The sequence below is a fragment of the Hyla sarda genome, unplaced genomic scaffold, assembly GCF_029499605.1.
Source record: "Hyla sarda isolate aHylSar1 unplaced genomic scaffold, aHylSar1.hap1 scaffold_26, whole genome shotgun sequence".
In the NCBI taxonomy this organism is placed as follows: Eukaryota; Metazoa; Chordata; class Amphibia; order Anura; family Hylidae; genus Hyla; species Hyla sarda.
In genome coordinates, this window is record NW_026609289.1 from 815660 (window position 1) to 837500 (window position 21841).

General features: G+C 43.8%; 1 non-coding gene across 1 annotated transcript; it reads right to left on the reverse strand.

The window, feature by feature from the left end:
* Positions 1-9730: 9730 nt before the first annotated feature.
* Positions 9731-9916, reverse strand: LOC130324156 (U2 spliceosomal RNA). Its single transcript, XR_008869258.1, has one exon. It is a non-coding gene; the product is annotated as a U2 spliceosomal RNA (small nuclear RNA).
* Between the last annotated feature and the right edge of the window lie 11925 nt (positions 9917-21841).

A 21841-nucleotide genomic window follows, 5' to 3' on the forward strand; every position in this document is an offset into this window, starting at 1 on the left:
GTAATTACATATTTTGGACTGCTTATCCCCTTCTTTTCCGTGGACTTTACTGTATCCATTTTTTATTGTTTTCTTTTTCCTTTCTTGTTGTATTTTGAGTTTAGTTTTAATTTTCCACATTCTAGATTTCCTCTCCCCTCCTGCCTTCTTCCCTTTCCTTTTTCCCCCCCTCCCCTTCCCCCCTTCCCTTCCTTCCCCCCCCCCCCCATACAACCCCCCCCCCCTCTCCCCTTCTTCCCCTTCCCCTTCCCCCCCCCCCCATAACCCCCCCTCCCCCCTTCTTCCCTTTCCCCTTTCTTCCCCCCCCCATACCTTCCCTTTTTTTCCCCCTTTTTTCCTCCTTCCCCCTTTCCTCCCCTATTTCCCCCCCTTTTCTCTATATCCTTTTTTTTTTTTTTTTTTTCCTTCTTTCCCCTTTTTTTTCCTTCTTTTCCTTAGTTTTCTACTTTTTTCTCTTTTATTCTACACCTGCTCAGTGGGATTATTACAATTTTATAATGGTACTCTGTTTTTCTATTTGTTTTTAGATACTCGTCACTATTTCACTTTATGGCTCAGATGATGGATTCCTGGATGCATTGACCTAACCCCTATGTTAAATTACTGCTTTATATATGGATCAATATTAATAAACTCATATGTCAATAAATTATACTTGTATTAAATATTGGTATACAAACAGTGCCTTATTGGTCCACCAGCCTCATGTAAGCACAGTTATGACATTATATTTTATGCACAGGCACCTCCCCCATTTTTTATTAGTATTCATATCTTAGAGTTGGTGCGCGGCCGTGGGGATCGCGGACGGGCGATGGTTTTTCCAGCCCACGTCTGTTGGCTCCCACGCCTGCGCACAACTTCTCCGTTGTCTGTAGCGGAGGTCTATGATTGACACGCACGGACGGAGAATTAGATAGCGATGCGCTTGCGCAGCGATCCGACGCATGCGCAATAGTGAAAACTAGATTGAAAAGGGTAAGGGCAGCATGTAGCCAATTAAACAAAGGAGGAGTGGTGTATAGGGATACACGCAGGCGCAATAGGTCTGTGTACAAACGGAGTTTACATGCTCGAGAGGCTGGTATACAATAAGGCGCTGTTTGGCAGGATCGGGGATACAGGTCAGCATCCGTACTTTGATTAGTTTCATCTGAGCCCAACACTTTTAAGGAAATATGAGAATATGCACTTTATATATGCTTATAACACTTTTCACATTTGTTTACTTGTTGATTACCATGACAACATGGTCACATGCTTTTATTAACCAATGAAAAACTCTATGGGTGGTAACTATGTTTAATTGCGAACATTTGCACCTGATGTTGTACCAATCAGATTGTTTTTGAGATCTATATATATGCACTTTATTCACTTTGTATTCATGCTTGACAAAGGCTACACTATAGCCGAAACGTTGCACTGCTGATGACCTAAATAAAGACCACAGCCTTTTTGAAGTTGGGAGTCTGCGTGCTTTTTGCTGTGACCTATGCCAATTGGATGTTCTATATCTGGACTGGTTATCCGGATGGTCACGGGCATAAGAGCAGGGACTAGTGCTGTCTTCCTCCTTGGATGTATATATATATATATATATATATATACGCACACAGTTACTATAGTTCCCCCACATTAGGTGCAGTATAGTTCCCCCACATTAGGTGCAGTATAAGTCCCGCCAGACTAGGTGCAGTATAAGTCCCACCACATTAGGTTGGCAGTATAGTTCCCCACATTAGGTTGGCAGTATAGTTCCCCACATTAGGTGCAGTATAGTTCCCCCACATTAGGTGCAGTATAGTTCCCCACATTAGGTGCAGTATAGTTCCCCACATTAGGTGCAGTATACTTCCCCCACATTAGGTGCAGTACAGTTTCCCCACATTAGGTTGGCAGTATAGTTCCCCACATTAGGTGCAGTATAGTTCCCCCCACATTAGGTGCAGTACAGTTCCCCCACATTAGGTGCAGTACAGTTCCCCCACATTAGGTGCAGTACAGTTCCCCCACATTAGGTGCAGTACAGTTCCCCCACATTAGGTGCAGTACAGTTCCCCCACATTAGGTGCAGTACAGTTCCCCCACATTAGGCTGGCAGTATAGTTCCCCTACATTAGGTGCAGTATAGTTCCCCCACATTAGGTGCAGTATAGTTCCCCACATTAGGTGCAGTATAGTTCCCCCACATTAGGTGCAGTATAGTTCCCCCACATTAGGTGCAGTATAGTTCCCCCACATTAGGTGCAGTATAGTTCCCCACATTAGGTGCAGTATAGTTCCCCACATTAGGTGCAGTATAGTTCCCCCACATTAGGTTGGCAGTACAGTTCCCACATTAGGTGCAGTATGTTCCCCCACATTAGGTGCAGTATAGTTCCCACATTAGGTACAGTATAGTTCCCACATTAGGTGCAGTATAATTCGCCACATTAGGTGCAGTACAGTTCCCTACAAAAGCAAAATAGACATGGAGGCCACCAGCATCTGGGGGTGCTACCTTCCTACTGGCAGGAATAGGGGGTTAATATGAGGGTACTACCTTCTTACTGGGGGGGGGGTTAATCTGGGGGTACTACTATCCTACTGGGGGGAGGGGGTTAATCTGGGGGTACTACCTGCCTACTCGGGGCACCAGATTAACCCCCTCCCCACCTGTAGGAATGCAGTACATCCCAGATTAACCCTATCCCCCCACCCTGTTAGAAGGTAGTACCCCCTGATTACCCCCTCCCCCCAGTAGGATGGTAGAACCCCCCAGTTTAACCCCCTCTCCCCCCCTGTAGGAATGAAGTACCTCCCAGATTAACCCTATCCCCCCAGACCCAGTAGGCAGGTTGAAATAACATTCACTCACTCAGCGCGGTAATCCTGCGAACCGCGTACCGTCACGTCACGCTCTGGGGCCGGCGTCCTTGAATACAGCGTGACGTCCTGAAGGTCATGTGACGGCAGTAACGTGCCGTCACATGACCGAACCAACTGAAGGTGAGCCAGAGCGGAGCGGGGCACAAACAGGAGCAGGAGGCAGCGCTGTGCGGTGCGCCTGACGGGGGGGGGCGGAGGTCTGGGCTGGTGAAGGACGGTCGGGCACAGATGGGGGTGCTGCGGAGCGTCTTGGTGTCACCCGGTGCGGGCCGCACCCGGGTCGCAACGCCACTGGATTAAGGTGTGCCCTGGGCACACCGGGCACACCCCGTGTGCACGCCTATGTGTATGTATGTGTATCTATCTATCTATCTCTATATATATATTTATCTTTCTCTCTCTCTATATATATATTTTTTTTTTTCTTTTATATATATATATATATATATATATATATATATCAAAAGCAAAGTAGAAGCGGCACTCCAAAATATCAATAAAGCGTGGATTTATTCACACATCTGTGAGGAAAGCGACGTTTCGGCTCGACAATAGAGCCTTGCTCAAGCATGCTTGAGAAAGGCTCTATTGTCGAGCCGAAACGTCGCTTTCTGCACAGATGTGTGAATAAATACACGCTTTATTTATATTTTGGAGTGCCGCTTCTACTTTGCTTTTGATATTACTTGGGAATTGGTCTGTTCCTGAAGCTGTGCACCCACACGGATCTGGAATCCTTGAGCAAGGTGCTCCCCTTCATCTAAATTTTATATATATATATATATATATATATATATAGATAGATAGATAGATATTGATATATATATATATATATATAGAGAGAGAGAGAGAGAGAGAGAGAGAGAGAGAGAGAGAGAGAGAGAGAGAGAGAGAGAGAGAGAGAGAGAGAGAGAGAGAGAGAGAGAGAGAGAGAGAGATGGAAACACGTTTTTAAACATGTTTTCACCTTTTTTTACCTTCTTTTTTTTCTTCTCTCCATGTTTTCCTTCTTTCCTCCTTTTTTCCTATGCTGCTGATTCTTATTTTTCTTCTTTTTCAGACCCTATCATTGCACTATTGCTTATTCAATACCACCAGCAGATGGAGACACTATATTACAACATTAGTTGTGAGCAGCAGTTTGTACAAACAAATGCCTCATAGCTGATGTCCTATCCATTATTGCAATGGATGGCTGGCTGGCAACATTTGTTTTTATTATTCCAATACCACAGTACCAATGCATGGTCAATCAACAGCAATGACACCCCCATGTCAATTAACAAGATTCAGCACCCACTACCTGAAAGACAGCTACCTATCATGTCATGTCCAACCTGCACAGGTGTGCTGGTTGCTGAGCTTATTCCATTAAAGAGGACATTCAGCAGCAGCAGCAGCAGTCCTGTGCCTGGTCGCTCCAACAGGGGCCAGACACAAGCGGCACCACCTATTGTCTTTTGCCTGCAGTAAGGGCCCACTGGACTAGCCAGCAAGCAGCTGAAGCAGCAAATAAACAGGTAATCTTTCTTTCCAACACTGAAACCTGGTGGTGCACTTAATCTATGGTATCAGATAGGTGACAGATCAGATATTAACCTCTTCAGGACATAGGGCGTATGGATACGCCCTGCATCCCGAGTCCTTAAGGACCGAGGGCGTATCCATACGCCCGTGGGAATTCCGGCCCCCACCGCTAGCCGGTTGGGGACCGGAGCCGGATGCCTGCTGAAATCGTTCAGCAGACATCCCGGCATATCGCCCAGGGGGGTCATTATGCCCCCCCATGTCGGCGATCGCCGCAGATCGCTGGACAATTCAGTCCAGCGATCTGCGGCAATTCCGGGTCAATCGGGTCTCCAGTGACCCGATGACCCGGAATATCTGGCTGTTCGGGGCCGTCTCTGACGGCCCCGAACAGCCAGAGCCTGCAGGGGTGATGTGGCACTGGTGCCACCTCACGATCGCCCTGATTCGTCGGCCGGATTACCGGCCGACCAATCAGGGCGCCTGCTGCGGGTGTCACTCCCGCACCCACTCCGCCCCTCTTCCGGAGGACGTGAGCGGGTGCGGGACGTGCACCCCGGGTGCTGGGGACCCCGATCCCCGGCGCCCCTGTTGGGATCGGGGCCCCAGGAGCAGCTGCGGCGGCGGGACTGACCTGCAGCGTCTGGATCGTTGGAGGTGAGTGACAGCCTCCTGCTGTTGCTTAGCAACAGCTCCCAGCATGCAAAAAGGGCATGCTGGGAGCTGTAGTTATGCAACAGCAGGAGGCAGACCACCACAACTCCCAGCATTCCCTTATGGGCATGCTGGGACTTATGGTTTTGCAACAGCTGGAGGCACATTCTTTCTATGGAAAAGTGTACCTTCAGCTGTTGTATAACTACAACTCCCAGGTTGCACAAACAGCTAAAGTGCATGCTGGGAGTTGTAGTGGTGCATCTGCTGGTTGCATAACTACAACTCCCAGCATGCCCGTTGGCTGTCGGTGACTGCTGAGAGTTGTAGTTTTGCAACAGCTGAAGGCACACTGGTTGTGAAACTCAGAGTTTTTTTTTACCTAACTCAGTGTTTCACGACCGGTGTGCCTCCAGCTGTTGCAAACTACAACTCTCAGCAGTCACCGTACACCATGCACCGTACATGCTGGGAGTTGTAGTTTTGCAACAGCTGGAGGCACACTGGTTGTGAAACACTGAGTTAGGTCACAAACTCAGTGATACATAACCAGTGTGCCTACAGTTGTTGCAAAACTGCAACTCTCAGCAGTCACCGACAGCCAACGGGCATGCTGGGAGTTGTAGTTATGCAACAGCTGGATGTCCCCCCCAATGTGAACGTACAGGGTACACTCACATGGGCGGAGGATTACAGTAAGTATCTGGCTGCAAATTTGAGCTGCCGCAAACTTTCTGCTGCAGCTCAAATTGCCAGCGAGAAACTACTGTGAACCCCCGCCCGTGTGACTGTACCCTAAAAACACTACACTACACTACCACAAAAAATAAAATAAAAAGTAAAAAACACTACGTATACACATACCCCTACACAGCCCCCCCCCCCTCCCCAATAAAAATGAAAAACGCCTGGTACGCCACTGTTTCCAGAACGGAGCCTCCAGCTGTTGCAAAACAACTCCCAGTATTGTCGGACAGCCGTTGACTGTCCAGGCATGCTGGGAGTTTTGCAACAGCTGGAGGCACCCTGTTTGGGAATCACTGGCGTAGAATACCCCTATGTCCACCCCTAAGCAATCCCTAATTTAGGCCTCAAATGCGCATGGCGCTCTCACTTTGGAGCCCTGTCGTATTTCAAGGCAACAGTTAAGGGTCACATATGGGGTATCGCCGTACTTGGGAGAAATTGGGTTACAAATTTTGGGGGGTATTTTCTGCTTTTACCCTTTTTAAAAATGTAAAATTTTTGGGAAAACAAGCATTTTAGGTAAAAAAAAAAATTTTTTTTTTACATATGCAAAAGTCGTGAAACACCTGTGGGGTATAAAGGTTCACTTAACCCCTTGTTACGTTCCCCGAGGGGTCTAGTTTCCAAAATGGTATGCCATGTGGGGGGTTTTTTGCTGTCCTGGCACCATAGGGGCTTCCTAAATGCGGCATGCCCCCAGAGAAAAATTTGCGTTCAAAAAGCCAAATGTGACTCCTTCTCTTCCGAGACCTGTAGTGCGCCAGCAGAGCACTTTTCACCCCCATATGGGGTGTTTTCTGAATCGGGAGAAATAGGGCTTCAAATTTTTAGGGGTGTTTTCTGCTATTACCCTTTTATAAATAAAAAATTTTCGGGAAAACAAGCATTTTAGGTAAAAAATTTATTTTATTTTTTTACATTTGCAAAAGTCGTGAAACACCTGTGGGGTATTAAGGTTCACTTTATCCCATGTTACATTCCCCGAGGGGTCTAGTTTCCAAAATGGTATGCCATGTGTTTTTTTTTTTTGCTGTTCTGGCACCATAAGGGCTTCCTAAAGGTAACATGCCCCCCAAAAACCATTTCAGAAAAACGTACTCTCCAAAATCCCCTTGTCGCTCCTTCCCTTCTGAGCCCTCTACTGCGCCCGCCGAACACTTTACATAGACATATGAGGTATGTCCTTACTCGAGAGAAATTGGGCTACAAATACAAGTAAAAATTTTGTCCTTTTACCCCTTGTAAAAATTCTAAAATTGGGTCTACAAGAACATGTGAGTGTAAAAAATGAAGATTGTGAATTTTCTCCTTCACTTTGCTGCTATTCGTGTGAAACACCTAAAGGGTTAAAACGCTGACTGAATGTCATTTTGAATACTTTGGGGGGTGTAGTTTTTATAATGGGGTAATTTATGGGGTATTTCTAATATGAAGACCCTTCAAATCCACTTCAAACGTGAACTGGTCCCTGAAAAATACTGAGTTTGAAAATTTTGTGAAAAATCGGAAAATTGCTGCTGACCGTTGAAGCCCTCTGGTGTCTTCCAAAAGTAAAAACACGTAAATTTTATGATGCAAACATAAAGTAGACATATTGTATATGTGAACCAAAAAAAAATGTATTCGTAATATCCATTTTCCTTACAAGCAGAGAGCTTCAAAGTTAGAAAAATGCAAAATTTTCTAATTTTTCATCAAATTTACGGATTTTTCACCAAGAAAGGATGCAAGTATCGACAAAAATTTACCACTATGTTAAAGTATAATATGTCACGAAAAAACAATCTCGGAATCAGAATGATAACTAAAAGCATTCCAGAGTTATTAATGTTTAAAGTGACAGTGGTCAGATGTGCAAAAAACGCTCCGGTCCTTAAGGCCAAAATGGGCTCCGTCCTTAAGGGGTTAAACTGATAAAAACAGACTTTTTTATTTTTATTTTTTTTTTAAACCTTCAGGTTTGAATTAAAACTTAATCGTTCAGGTTTACTTCACGTTTGCCTCTCAGATTTACTGAACTTAGTCACAATTCACCAAACTCATCATTAGGTTACTTTATCAACATATAACAAAATACACCCCAAAACAAAGTACATAGCATAACAACACACCACCCTCATACCCTCACAACGTGTCTCCATTTTAAAAACTTCCAAGTCCCCTCCGCATCATCCTCTCCAAATCTCTTCTTATCCCACAAATATACAGTATGCAATCTATCTAATATCATTCTCATACACTCTTCAACCGACACATCCTTCTTCTTAAATACCGTATTTATCGGGGTATACCACGCACCGGCCTATAACACGCACCCTAATTTTACCAAGGATATTTGGGTAAAAAAAGTTGTTTACCCAAATATCCATGGTAAAATGAGGGTGCGTGTGTGCGCGTGTATACCCCGATACACCCCCAGGAAATGCAGGGCGAGAGAGGCCGTCGCTGCCCGCTTCTCTCCCCCTGCCTTTCCTGGGGTCTAGAGCCCTGCTGCCGGCCCTTCTCTCCCCCTGGCTATCGGCGCCGCTGCCCGTTCTGTCCCCCTGACTATCGGTACCGGCGCCCCATTGCCGGCGCCGATAGCCAGGGGGAGAGAAGGGGCAGCGGCACCCATTGCCGGCGCCACTGCCCCATTGCCTCCCCCCATCCCCGGTGGCATAATTACCTGGGTCGGGTCCGCGCTGCTGCAGGCCTCCGGCGTGCAGCCCCTGCGTCATTGCTATGAATGGCGCGGCGCACTGACGTCATGCGCCGCGCCGTGCAGCGCATAGCAACGACGAAGGGGACGCACGCCGGAGGCCTGCAGCAGCGCGGACCCGACCCAGGTAATTATGCCACCGGGGATGGGGGGAGGCAACGGGGCAGCGGCGCCGGCAATGGGTGCCGCTGCCCCTTCTCTCGCCGGTACCGATAGTCAGGGGGACAGAACGGGCAGCGGCGCTGATAGCCAGGGGGTGAGAAGGGCCGGCAGCAGGGCTCTAGACCCCAGGGAAGGCAGGGGGAGAGAAGCGGGCAGCGACGGCCTCTCTCCCCCTGCCTTTCCTGGGGTGGTATCGGCGTATAACACGCACATAGACTTTAGGCTAAAAATTTTAGCCTAAAAAGTGCGTGTTATACGACGATAAATACGGTATATACAAATTCCTGACATCCCACAATACCTCCTTAATTATTGCTAACAACACATATAACATTCTCTCCTTCCTCCCACCTACCACCCCCAAACCAAACATAATCACTTCAAAAGACCACTTTCTTACCCCCATAAATTCTTTAGCCAACGGACCAATTCCCTTCCACACTTCTTGCGCTCTATCACAATTCCAAAACAAATGCATAATAATCTCATTCCCTCCACAACCCTCTCTCGGACATCTCTCACTTCTTCCAATCCCCCGACTCTTCTGTACCTCTCTCACTGGCAATGCACCATGCAAACTCTGCCATACAATCTCTCTCTGTCTATTAGTCATACCATCTGTCTCCAAACTCTTCCACACTTTACTCACATTCTATTCTCTCACCATATTAATATTACACTGAACATCCTTCACCCTAATACACTTCACCATACTCTTCTTCTCCTTTAACACATCCTGTCTCACACCTATCAAACCAAACTTTCTCATGAACACCTCAACAAACCCATACCAACCAGGACTCACCAAAGCATACGGCTTTCTCAGATCTCTCTCCATCCACCCTAATCTGCATAACACACCCCCTCCTAGAAACCTCATCATACAAGATTCAACACCCACTACCTGAAAGACTTCTACCTATCATGTCATGTCCAACCTGCACAGGTGTGCTGGTTGCTGAGCTTATTCAATTAAAGAGGACATTCAGCAGCAGCAGCAGCAGTCCTGTGCCTGGTCGCTCCAACAGGGGCCAGACACAAGCGGCACCACCTATTGTCTTTTGCCTGCAGTAGGGGCCCACTGGACTAGCCAGAAAGCAGCTGCAGCAGTAGTAGTAAATAAACAGGTAATCTTTCTTTCCAACACTGAAACCTGGTGGTGCACTTAATATATGCTACCAGATAGGGGACATATCAGATATTAAACTGATATAAACAGACACTACATTTGATACCAGCCAAAAGGAAAGATGAGAAGTGATAACTGTGAAAGGGGAGGAACCAACGCTGTCCCCTTCACATGCACCATCACTACTTGTAGGAAGGGAGGCTGGCTGGCAGCCTCCCATACACACTCTGGCTGGGTGGCAGTCACCCACCAGTACACACAGCAGACCCTAAACCCATATCATTATTGCTAAGCAGGAAGATGGGAGTCCATTTCACTCTGATGGACCATTTTTAAATGCAATCCATAACCTGGCTTTGGCAGGAACCCTTCTTACTCCTCCTACTTGCATTTGATACTGGGTTTAGGATCTGCATAGGAAACACACACACACACACACACACAAGCACACACTTACCTGTGTTGCCTGCTGACGCCTCCTTGGCTGTCCCCAAACGGTATAAAACCAACAGCCACGGGAAGCTGTAAGGATAGAGGACATACCTGCATCCTATTGGACTCACTTGTCTTGGTTAAATCCAGCTTATTTGACAACCTATGGTGCTGCTGCTTCTGCTCATGGCAGTGCTGCTTCTGACAAGGCTGTTCTTTGGTGGGCCTAGGCGACATCACAATCTCCATGGTTACATACACAACAAAGGTCAGATGTTGTTTACACCTGGCCATGCCAGTGGTATTGAGTAGCATATCACAGTGCTAAGGGTCCTGGATGCAACAATCTTTCAATGGGGAATAGCCGCACTGAGTTTGTCAAGTGCACCCATGTTTGCAACTCCAACAATACACACATATGTATGTATGTCTGTCTATCTATCTATCTATCCACCCATCTATCTCTATATATATTTATCTCTCTCTCTCTCTATATGTATATACATATATATATATATATATATTATTTTTTTATTTCTTTTAAATATATATATATATATATATATATATATATATATGTATATACATATAGAGAGAGAGAGATGGAAATACTTTTTTAAACATGTTTTCACCTAATTTTTACCTTCTTTCCTCCTTTTTTCCTATGCTGCTGCTTCTTATTTTTCTTCTTTTTCAGACCCTATCATTGCACTATTGCTCATTCAATACCACCAGCAGATGGAGACACTATATTACAACATTAGTTGTCAGCAGCAGTTTGTACAAACAAATGTCTCATAGCTGATGTCCTATCCACCTAGGCACATAGGCACCACCTATTGTCTTTTGCCTGCAGTAGGTGCCCACTGGACTAGCCAGCAAGCAGCTGCAGCAGCAGCAGCAAATAAACAGGTAATCTTTCTATCCAACACTGAACCCTGGTGGTGCATTTAATATATGCTATCAGATAGGGGACATATCAGATATTAAACTGATATAAACAGACACCACATTTGATACCAGCCAAAAGGAAGGATGAGAAGTGATAACTGTGAAAGGGGAGGAACCAACGCTGTCCCCTTCACATGCACCATCACTACTTGTAGGAAGGGAGGCTGGCTGGCAGTCACCCACCAGTACACACAGCAGACCCTAAACCCATATCATTATTGCTAAGCAGGAAGATGGGAGTCCATTTCACTCTGATGGACCATTTTTAAATGCAATCCATAACCTGGCTTTGGCAGGAACCCTTCTTACTCCTCCTACTTGCATTTGATACTGGGTTTAGGATCTGCATAGGAAATACACACACACACAAGCACACACTTACCTGTGTTGCCTACTGACGCCTCCTTGGCTGTCCCCAAACGGTATAAAACCAACAGCCACAGGAAGCTGTAAGGATAGAGGACATACCTGCATCCTATTGGACTCACTTGTCTTGGTTAAATCCAGCTTATTTGACAACCTATGATGCTGCTGCTTCTGCTCATGGCAGTGCTGCTTCTGACAAGGCTGTTCTTTGGTGGGCCTAGGCGACATCACAATCTCCATGGTTACATACACAACAAAGGTCAGATGTTGTTTACACCTGGCCATGCCAGTGGTATTGAGTAGCATATCACAGTGCTAAGGGACCTGGATGCAACAATCTTTCAATGGGGAATAGCCGCACTGAGTTTGTCAAGTGCACCCATGTTTGCAACTCCAACAATACACACATATCTATGTATGTATGTATGTATATATGTATGTATGTGTATCTATCTATCTATCCACCCATCTATCTCTATATATATTTATCTCTCTCTCTCTATATGTATATATATATATACATATATATAATTTTTTTCTTTTAAATATATATATATATATATATATATGTATATACATATATATAGAGAGAGAGAGAGATGGAAATACTTTTTTTAAACATGTTTTCACCTCATTTTTACCTTCTTTTTTTTCTTCTCTCCATGTTTTCCTTCTTTCCTCCTTTTTTCCTATGCTGCTGCTTCTTATTTTTCTTCTTTTTCAGACCCTATCATTGCACTATTGCTTATTCAATACCACCAGCAGATGGAGACACTATATTACAACATTAGTTGTGAGCAACAGTTTGTACAAACAAATACCTCATAGCTGATGTCCTATCCACCTATCCATCTAGGCACCACCTATTGTCTTTTGCCTGCAGTAGGGGCCCACTGGACTAGCCAGCAAGCAGCTGCTGTTGCAGCAGCAGCAGCAAATAAACAGGTAATCTTTCTTTCCAACACTGAAACCTGGTGGTGCACTTAATATATGCTACCAGATAGGGGACATATCAGATATTAAACTGATATAAACAGACACTACATATGATACCAGCCAAAACGAAGGATGAGCAGTGATAACTGTGAAAGGGGAGGAACCAACGCTGTCCCCTTCACATGCACCATCACTACTTGTAGGAAGGGAGGCTGGCTGGCAGCCTCCCATACACACTCTGGCTGGGTGGCAGTCACCCACCAGTACACACAGCAGACCCTAAACCCATATCATTATTGCTAAGCAGGAAGATGGGAGTCCATTTCACTCTGATGGACCATTTTTAAATGCAATCCATAACCTGGCTTTGGCAGGAACCCTTCTTACTCCTCCTACTTGCATTTGATACTGGGTTTAGGATCTGCATAGGAAACACACACACACACACACACACACATACAAGCACACACTTACCTGTGTTGCCTGCTGACGCCTCCTTGGCTGTCCCCAAACGGTATAAAACCAACAGCCACGGGAAGCTGTAAGGATAGAGGACATACCTGCATCCTATTGGACTCACTTGTCTTGGTTAAATCCAGCTTATTTGACAACCTATGGTGCTGCTGCTTCTGCTCATGGCAGTGCTGCTTCTGACAAGGCTGTTCTTTGGTGGGCCTAGGCGACATCACAATCTCCATGGTTACATACACAACAAAGGTCAGATGTTGTTTACACCTGGCCATGCCAGTGGTATTGAGTAGCATATCACAGTGCTAAGGGACCTGGATGCAACAATCTTTCAATGGGGAATAGCCGCACTGAGTTTGTCAAGTGCACCCATGTTTGCAACTCCAACAATACACACATATCTATGTATGTATGTATGTGTGTATGTGTGTATGTATGTGTATCTCTCTATCTATCTATCTATCTATCTATCTATCCACCCATCTATCTCTATATATATTTATCTCTCTCTCTCTATATGTATATATATAATTTTTTTTCTTTTAAATATATATATATATATATATATATATATATATATATATATATATATACATATAGAGAGAGAGAGAGATGGAAATAATTTTTTAAACATGTTTTCACCTCATTTTTACCTTCTTTTTATCTTCTCTCCATGTTTTCCTTCTTTCCTATGCTGCTGCTTCTTATTTTTCTTCTTTTTCAAACCCTATCATTGCACTATTGCTTATTCAATACCACCAGCAGATGGAGACACTATATTACAATATTAGTTGTGAGCAGCAGTTTGTACAAACAAATGCCTCATAGCTGATGTCCTATCCACCTAGGCACATAGGCACCACCTATTGTCTTTTGCCTGCAGTAGGGGCCCACTGGACTAGCCAGCAAGCAGCTGCAGCAAATAAACAGATAACCTTTCTTTCCAACACTGAAACCTGGTGGTGCACTTTATATCTGCTATCAGATAGGGGACATATCAGATATTAAACTGATATAAACAGACACCACATTTGATACCAGCCAAAAGGAAGGATGAGAAGTGATAACTGTGAAAGGGGAGGAACCAACGCTGTCCCCTTCACATGCACCATCATTACTTGTAGGAAGGGAGGCTGGCTGGCAGCCTCCCATACACACTCTGGCTGGGTGGCAGTCACCCACCAGTACACACAGCAGACCCTAAACCCATATCATTATTGCTAAGCAGGAAGATGGGAGTCCATTTCACTCTGATGGACCATTTTTAAATGCAATCCATAACCTGGCTTTGGCAGGAACCCTTCTTACTCCTCCTACTTGCATTTGATACTGGGTTTAGGATCTGCATAGGAAACACACACACACACACACAAGCACACACTTACCTGTGTTGCCTGCTGACGCCTCCTTGGCTGTCCCCAAACGGTATAAAACCAACAGCCACGGGAAGCTGTAAGGATAGAGGACATACCTGCATCCTATTGGACTCACTTGTCTTGGTTAAATCCAACTTATTTGACAACCTATGGTGCTGCTACTTCTGCTCATGGCAGTGCTGCTTCTGACAAGGCTGTTCTTTGGTGGGCCTAGGCGACATCACAATCTCCATGGTTACATACACAACAAAGGTCAGATGTTGTTTACACCTGGCCATGCCAGTGGTATTGAGTAGCATATCCCAGAGCTAAGGGTCCTGGGTGCAACAATCTTTCAATGGGGAATAGCCGCACTGAGTTTGTCAAGTGCACCCATGTTTGCAACTCCAACAATACACACGTATGTATGTATGTATGTATGTATGTATGTGTATCTATCTATCTATCTATCTATCTATCCACCCAACTATCTCTATATATATTTATCTCTCTCTCTCTCTCTATATGTATATATATATATATATATATATATATATATATATATATATAATTTTTTTTTCTTTTAAATATATATATATATATATATATATATATATATGTATATACATATAGAGAGAGAGAGATATGGAAATACTTTTTTAAACATGTTTTCACCTCATTTTTACCTTCTTTTTTTCTTCTCTCCATGTTTTCCTTCTTTCCTATGCTGCTGCTTCTTATTTTTCTTCTTTTTCAAACCCTATCATTGCACTATTGCTTATTCAATACCACCAGCAGATGGAGACACTATATTACAACATTAGTTGTGAGCAGCAGTTTGTACAAACAAATGCCTCATAGCTGATGTCCTATCCACCTAGGCACATAGGCACCACCTATTGTCTTTTGCCTGCAGTAGGGGCCCACTGGACTAGCCAGCAAGCAGCTGCAGCTGCAGCAAATAAACAGATAACCTTTCTTTCCAACACTGAAACCTGGTGGTGCACTTAATATCTGCTATCAGATAGGGGACATATCAGATATTAAACTGATATAAACAGACACCACATTTGATACCAGCCAAAAGGAAGGATGAGAAGTGATAACTGTGAAAGGGGAGGAACCAACGCTGTCCCCTTCACATGCACCATCACTACTTGTAGGAAGGGAGGCTGGCTGGCAGCCTCCCATACACACTCTGGCTGGGTGGCAGTCACCCACCAGTACACACAGCAGACCCTAAACCCATATCATTATTGCTAAGCAGGAAGATGGGAGTCCATTTCACTCTGATGGACCATTTTTAAATGCAATCCATAACCTGGCTTTGGCAGGAACCCTTCTTACTCCTCCTACTTGCATTTGATACTGGGTTTAGGATCTGCATAGGAAACACACACACACACACACACACACACACACACACACACACACATACAAGCACACACTTACCTGTGTTGCCTGCTGACGCCTCCTTGGCTGTCCCCAAACGGTATAAAACCAACAGCCACGGGAAGCTGTAAGGATAGAGGACATACCTGCATCCTATTGGACTCACTTGTCTTGGTTAAATCCAACTTATTTGACAACCTATGGTGCTGCTACTTCTGCTCATGGCAGTGCTGCTTCTGACAAGGCTGTTCTTTGGTGGGCCTAGGCGACATCACAATCTCCATGGTTACATACACAACAAAGGTCAGATGTTGTTTACACCTGGCCATGCCAGTGGTATTGAGTAGCATATCCCAGTGCTAAGGGTCCTGGGTGCAACAATCTTTCAATGGGGAATAGCCGCACTGAGTTTGTCAAGTGCACCCATGTTTGCAACTCCAACAATACACACGTATGTATGTATGTATGTATGTATGTATGTGTATCTATCTATCTATCTATCTATCCACCCATCTATCTCTATATATATTTATCTCTCTCTCTCTCTCTATATGTATATATATATATATATATATAATTTTTTTTTTCTTTTAAATATATATATATATATATATATATATATATGTGTGTATACATATAGAGAGAGAGAGATGGAAATACTTTTTTAAACATGTTTTCACCTCATTTTTACCTTCTTTTTTTCTTCTCTCCATGTTTTCCTTCTTTCCTATGCTGCTGCTTCTTATTTTTCTTCTTTTTCAAACCCTATCATTGCACTATTGCTTATTCAATACCACCAGCAGATGGAGACACTATATTACAACATTAGTTGTGAGCAGCAGTTTGTACAAACAAATGCCTCATAGCTGATGTCCTATCCACCTAGGCACATAGGCACCACCTATTGTCTTTTGCCTGCAGTAGGGGCCCACTGGACTAGCCAGCAAGCAGCTGCAGCAAATAAACAGATAACCTTTCTTTCCAACACTGAAACCTGGTGGTGCACTTAATATATGCTACCAGATAGGGGACATATCAGATATTAAACTGATATAAACAGACACCACATTTGATACCAGCCAAAAGGAAGGATGAGAAGTGATAACTGTGAAAGGGGAGGAACCAACGCTGTCCCCTTCACATGCACCATCACTACTTGTAGGAAGGGAGGCTGGCTGGTTGGCAGTCACCCACCAGTACACACAGCAGACCCTAAACCCATATCATTATTGCTAAGCAGGAAGATGGGAGTCCATTTCACTCTGATGGACCATTTTTAAATGCAATCCATAACCTGGCTTTGGCAGGAACCCTTCTTACTCCTCCTACTTGCATTTGATACTGGGTTTAGGATCTGCATAGGAAACACACACACACACACACACACACACACACTTACCTGTGTTGCCTGCTGACGCCTCCTTGGCTGTCCCCAAACGGTATAAAACCAACAGCCACGGGAAGCTGTAAGGATAGAGGACATACCTGCATCCTATTGGACTCACTTGTCTTGGTTAAATCCAACTTATTTGACAACCTATGGTGCTGCTACTTCTGCTCATGGCAGTGCTGCTTCTGACAAGGCTGTTCTTTGGTGGGCCTAGGCGACATCACAATCTCCATGGTTACATGCACAACAAAGGTCAGATGTTGTTTACACCTGGCCATGCCAGTGGTATTGAGTAGCATATCCCAGTGCTAAGGGTCCTGGGTGCAACAATCTTTCAATGGGGAATAGCCGCACTGAGTTTGTCAAGTGCACCCATGTTTGCAACTCCAACAATACACACGTATGTATGTATGTATGTATGTATGTGTATCTATCTATCTATCTACCCAACTATCTCTATATATATTTATCTCTCTCTCTCTATATATATGTATATATATATATATATATATATATATATATATATAATTTTTTTTTCTTTTAAATATATATATATATATATATGTATATACATATAGAGAGAGAGAGAGATGGAAATACTTTTTTAAACATGTTTTCACCTCATTTTTACCTTCTTTTTTTCTTCTCTCCATGTTTTCCTTATTTCCTATGCTGCTGCTTCTTATTTTTCTTTTTTTTCAAACCCTATCATTGCACTATTGCTTATTCAATACCACCAGCAGATGGAGACACTATATTACAACATTAGTTGTGAGCAGCAGTTTGTACAAACAAATGCCTCATAGCTGATGTCCTATCCACCTAGGCACATAGGCACCACCTATTGTCTTTTGCCTGCAGTAGGGGCCCACTGGACTAGCCAACAAGCAGCTGCAGCAAATAAACAGATAATCTTTCTTTCCAACACTGAAACCTGGTGGTGCATTTAATATATGCTATCAGATAGGGGACATATCAGATATTAAACTGATATAAAAAGACACCACATTTGATACCAGCCAAAAGGAAGGATGAGAAGTGATAACTGTGAAAGGGGAGGAACCAACGCTGTCCCCTTCACATGCACCATCACTACTTGTAGGAAGGGAGGCTGGCTGGCTGGCAGCCTCCCATACACACTCTGGCTGGGTGGCAGTCACCCACCAGTACACACAGCAGACCCTAAACCCATATCATTATTGCTAAGCAGGAAGATGGGAGTCCATTTCACTCTGATGGACCATTTTTAAATGCAATCCATAACCTGGCTTTGGCAGGAACCCTTCTTACTCCTCCTACTTGCATTTGATACTGGGTTTAGGATCTGCATAGGAAACACACACACACACACACACACACACACAAGCACACACTTACCTGTGTTGCCTGCTGACGCCTCCTTGGCTGTCCCCAAATGGTATAAAACCAACAGCCACGGGAAGCTGTAAGGATAGAGGACATACCTGCATCCTATTGGACTCACTTGTCTTGGTTAAATCCAACTTATTTGACAACCTATGGTGCTGCTACTTCTGCTCATGGCAGTGCTGCTTCTGACAAGGCTGTTCTTTGGTGAGCCTAGGCGACATCACAATCTCCATGGTTACATACACAACAAAGGTCAGATGTTGTTTACACCTGGCCATGCCAGTGGTATTGAGTAGCATATCACAGTGCTAAGGGTCCTGGGTGCAACAATCTTTCAATGGGGAATAGCCGCACTGAGTTTGTCAAGTGCACCCATGTTTGCAACTCCAACAATACACACATATCTATGTATGTGTGTATGTGTGTATGTGTGTATGTGTGTATGTGTATCTCTCTATCTATCTATCTATCTATCTATCTATCTATCTATCCACCCATCTATCTCTATATATATTTATCTCTCTCTCTCTATATGTATATATATTAAATGCACCACCAGGTTTCAGTGTTGGAAAGAAAGATTATCTGTTTATTTGCTGCAGCTGCTTGCTGGCTAGTCCAGTGGGCCCCTACTGCAGGCAATAGACAATAGGTGGTGCCTATGTGCATAGGTGGATAGGACATCAGCTATGAGGCATTTGTTTGTACAAACTGCTGCTCACAACTAATGTTGTAATATAGTGTCTCCATCTGCTGGTGGTATTGAATAAGCAATAGTGCAATGATAGGGTCTGAAAAAGAAGAAAAATAAGAAGCAGCAGCATAGGAAAGAAGGAAAACATGGAGAGAAGAAAAAAAGAAGGTAAAAATGAGGTGAAAACATGTTTAAAAAAGTATTTCCATCTCTCTCTCTCTCTCTATATGTATATACATATATATATATATATATATATATATATATATATATTTAAAAGAAAAAAAAATTATATATATATATATATATATATATATACATATAGAGAGAGAGAGATAAATATATATAGAGATAGATGGGTGGATAGATAGATAGATAGATAGATAGATAGACATACATACACACATACATACATATGTGTGTATTGTTGGAGTTGCAAACATGGGTGCACTTGACAAACTCAGTGCGGCTATTCCCCATTGAAAGATTGTTGCACCCAGGACCCTTAGCACTGGGATATGCTACTCAATACCACTGGCATGGCCAGGTGTAAACAACATCTGACCTTTGTTGTGTATGTAACCATGGAGATTGTGATGTCGCCTAGGCCCACCAAAGAACAGCCTTGTCAGAAGCAGCACTGCCATGAGCAGAAGTAGCAGCACCATAGGTTGTCAAATAAGTTGGATTTAACCAAGACAAGTGAGTCCAATAGGATGCAGGTATGTCCTCTATCCTTACAGCTTCCCGTGGCTGTTGGTTTCTATACCGTTTGGGGACAGCCAAGGAGGCGTCAGCAGGCAACACAGGTAAGTGTGTGTGTGTGTGTTTCCTATGCAGATCCTAAACCCAGTATCAAATGCAAGTAGGAGGAGTAAGAAGGGTTCCTGCCAAAGCCAGGTTATGGATTGCATTTAAAAATGGTCCATCAGAGTGAAATGGACTCCCATCTTCCTGCTTAGCAATAATGATATGGGTTTAGGGTCTGCTGTGTGTACTGGTGGGTGACTGCCACCCAGCCAGAGTGTGTATGGGAGGCTGCCAGCCAGCCTCCCTTCCTACAAGTAATGATGGTGCATGTGAAGGGGACAGCGTTGGTTCCTCCCCTTTCACAGTTATCACTTCTCATCCTTCCTTTTGGCTGGTATCAAATGTGGTGTCTGTTTATATCAGTTTAATATCTGATATGTCCCCTATCTGATAGCATATATTAAATGCACCACCAGGTTTCAGTGTTGGAAAGAAAGATTATCTGTTTATTTGCTGCAGCTGCTTGTTGGCTAGTCCAGTGGGCCCCTACTGCAGGCAATAGACAATAAGTGGTGCCTATGTGCCTAGGTGGATAGGACATCAGCTATGAGGCATTTGTTTGTACAAACTGCTGCTCACAACTAATGTTGTAATATAGTGTCTCCATCTGCTGGTGGTATTGAATAAGCAATAGTGCAATGATAGGGTCTGAAAAAGAAGAAAAATAAGAAGCAGCAGCATAGGAAAGAAGGAAAACATGGAGAGAAGAAAAAAAGAAGGTAAAAATGAGGTGAAAACATGTTTAAAAAAGTATTTCCATCTCTCTCTCTCTCTCTCTATGTATATACATATATATATATATATATATATATTTAAAAGAAAAAAAATTATATATATATATATATACATATAGAGAGAGAGAGATAAATATATATAGAGATAGATGGGTGGATAGATGGATAGATAGATAGATAGACATACATACACACATACACACATACACACATACACACATACACACATACACACATACATACATACATACATACATACATATGTGTGTATTGTTGGAGTTGCAAACATGGGTGCACTTGACAAACTCAGTGCGGCTATTCCCCATTGAAAGATTGTTGCACCCAGGACCCTTAGCACTGGGATATGCTACTCAATACCACTGGCATGGCCAGGTGTAAACAACATCTGACCTTTGTTGTGTATGTAACCATGGAGATTGTGATGTCGCCTAGGCCCACCAAAGAACAGCCTTGTCAGAAGCAGCACTGCCATGAGCAGAAGTAGCAGCACCATAGGTTGTCAAATAAGTTGGATTTAACCAAGACAAGTGAGTCCAATAGGATGCAGGTATGTCCTCTATCCTTACAGCTTCCCGTGGCTGTTGGTTTTATACCGTTTGGGGACAGCCAAGGAGGCGTCAGCAGGCAACACAGGTAAGTGTGTGCTTGTATGTGTGTGTGTTTCCTATGCAGATCCTAAACCCAGTATCAAATGCAAGTAGGAGGAGTAAGAAGGGTTCCTGCCAAAGCCAGGTTATGGATTGCATTTAAAAATGGTCCATCAGAGTGAAATGGACTCCCATCTTCCTGCTTAGCAATAATGATATGGGTTTAGGGTCTGCTGTGTGTACTGGTGGGTGACTGCCACCCAGCCAGAGTGTGTATGGGAGGCTGCCAGCCAGCCTCCCTTCCTACAAGTAATGATGGTGCATGTGAAGGGGACAGCGTTGGTTCCTCCCCTTTCACAGTTATCACTTCTCATCCTTCCTTTTGGCTGGTATCAAATGTGGTGTCTGTTTATATCAGTTTAATATCTGATATGTCCCCTATCTGATAGCATATATTAAATGCACCACCAGGTTTCAGTGTTGGAAAGAAAGATTATCTGTTTATTTGCTGCAGCTGTTTGCTGGCTAGTCCAGTGGGCCCCTACTGCA